Here is a 2,895-nt window from a genome sequence, read left to right as displayed (position 1 = left end):
AGGGGTTGCTATGGGTGGTCGTCTGGGTGATGAGGAGTGGGTGGTAGGGAAGAAAAAGGAGTTGGCTGTGCATGTCAGCTTGGTGCTCTAGGTAGGACATCCGCCTCATAATGTGGAGTCTCCATGCTATATCTTTGAGGGGTTGTCCTGGGTCATATTTATTGTGTCAGGACATAATTACGGAAATGTTGGTATCATCTTTTAGATTGTTCACCAGGCTTGCTTTTGATGAAAAACCGTATTTTTGTTTTCAATAAAAGGTAACATGTTATTATTTGCAACTGATAGAGGTGGAGGTCACTTGGGGTCAGAGGTAAAATTAGTGAGAGAATAGCAGTCAAAGCTTGGTGTCTTTAAAAGTTGGAGTGTCTATGATAACTGCAGTTGTACATTTTGTTGTGCCTTTCATCAACGTTTTCAAAAAAATCCACACATGAATATAATATTATGTTAAATGGACATGAAGAGCGGTGAGCCATCCCGCTTAAAAAACAACAACAACAAACAAACAAGCAAACACAAACAAAGCAAAATTCGTCAATAATTGACCAATGGCGAAAAATATGTCCGTTTATTTGATTGCATTTTCTTTTACAAGAGCCTGATTTCACCACGACCCATCTCATATCATTCGTTGTTTTTTTTTTTATATGGGGAGGGAGGGGCAAGTGTTCTACGGCATTCTGTTGCCGTCATTTATGATGATTAGAAAATCAACGGAAAAGAATAACAGAGGGGATGGCATTGTAGAGAAAAATGTATACACGTATTAATAATTAACATTGACATTAAAATTGTGAGGCAGCGTGGTGGAATCAGGCTCTCGTCAAAATAATCAAAGTGAAGAAACATGCATTTTTCCACAGGTTTGTGAATTTTTATCAAGTTTTAGTTTTGTGGCCCCACGCCTTTCATGCCCATTAAAGAACTCATTGCTGTGTGGATTTTTCTAAAAAGCGTTGATTAAAGGCACAAAAATGTAAATTTTCATTTACCACAGACTCTTAAGCTAAGAAAATAACTTATCTTTGGCGGCCATTTTCTCACTAATTTTACCGCTGAAAACAGGTGACCCCTATCTCCTTCTTTCGCAAATATCTCGACTTGTATTCAAGATAAATGGATACTTTTTTCATTCAAATAAAGACAAGTGAATAAGCTTTAAGATGATACGAAGAACTCTAGATGTCCAAAAATTGACGAGAGCCTGATTCCACCACGATGCCTCATAATATATATTTTACGCATTTTCCTGAGCGAGAGCAAGCTGTACGTGCTTTACAACTAGTTTCTACTCCAGTAGACCTTAGAACATCCACGAAGATTCTCGGTTTCCGAGAAACATACAATGCGCTGAAACACTGAAAAGAAAAACTGAGAAGATCTTTCTCTATCTATAGTAGCGTACCCGTTCCCAACTGGGTGAAGTGAAGACAATTCGCGTAAAGTGCCTTTCCAAAGGACATAGCGCCGGGATCCTGACGAGACTCGAACCCACGACCTTTCAATTAAGAGCCTGACAGTCTGACCACCAGACCACCAGAACACCGAGCCCACGTGAATGAGATAACGAGAACGTGAGAGAGAAATGCCATCCCCTAAAAATAGACTGAAGAATAGAGACGCTCTCCATTATTATAGTAAAGAATCTCTGTAGTGCGGCCAAAAATTAGTGGCGCAACTTATTCTCAAATATTTCCTCAACTATCGAACATAAACTGTCAACCTTTTGCACAATGACTTGAATCAATTTGTCTGAACAGAACAGTATTTTTATGAACACGACGACGTATTAGATGTTTTCTAGACAATACAATTCCATTCTGAATACAAAAAACAACAACCCCCAAATGGGTGGTTTCTACAGATTATATAAAGTTTACAGCAAGGATAATGTCGCTTTTAAAAGCAAGCCCGTCTTTTTTTTTTTCTAATCGCGACATTATGTTTATTGAACACATGTTTTGAGAATCTTATCAAAAACCGTGTTCACTTCTGAATTAATTCCTGGTAACAAGTTTTGCCACTAAAAAGTGTCATTAGTGAGCTGTGACGTGGCCATATGCGTATACAAATTGTGTGTGAGAAGCGGGAGATGCTGTGTACAATCCCATTTTCCAAAGTGACCTGGATTTAATGTACTTTACATGAATTTATGTTGAAAGTGTTTTTTTTATTTTGTCTCAATTGTTGTGCATATATAATATGATTACGTTTAGACAAATTAAAACAAACTGCTCTAGAAAAGTATAAGTGATACTGATTCGCCTGATAAAGAAATAATTGAGGAAGAGTTACACCACAACTTTTGGACGGCACTACGCACTATTTTGCTGCTCTACATGTAAAAACGATAGATACACTTTCAATTAAAATCAGATTTATTGTCACCGATAACTTCCTAAAATCACACCATTGTTCATAAGACAATTTCAAACGATCCAAATTATATTGATCTACAAGTTTCGAGGTTGGAATTTATTCCTTTTCTAACACCCCCGCAGTGATCGAGATACTCGATCATTTGTGACGTCAGTTTTGTGGATTTTTCTTTTTCTATGTCGACACGGGAATAGAGAGTACAGATCACTCGATGAACTTTTTAGATACTGCCGCCAGATCCATTCTCAAAGCAAACATCCAGATCACCGCATGGGTGACCAACAAAACAAGTGCTCTATCGGTTCAGGATCTAGGCTCGGCCTTCATTTTCTTCTTTGTCTGTGAGTACAATGGTCAACAATCAATCTCAACTCATTAAGTTTTAAACGCTTCTGAATGGGGAGAGAGAAAGAGAGAGAGAGAAGAGACAGAGAGAGAAAGAGAGAGAGAGAGAGAGAGAGACGGAGAGAGAAAGAGAAAGACGGGGAGAGAGAGAGGGAGAGAGAGAGAGAG

Source organism: Aplysia californica, unplaced genomic scaffold (genome assembly GCF_000002075.1).
Source record: "Aplysia californica isolate F4 #8 unplaced genomic scaffold, AplCal3.0 scaffold00077, whole genome shotgun sequence".
NCBI classification, from domain to species: Eukaryota; Metazoa; Mollusca; class Gastropoda; order Aplysiida; family Aplysiidae; genus Aplysia; species Aplysia californica.
This window is presented reverse-complemented; position numbering follows the sequence as displayed.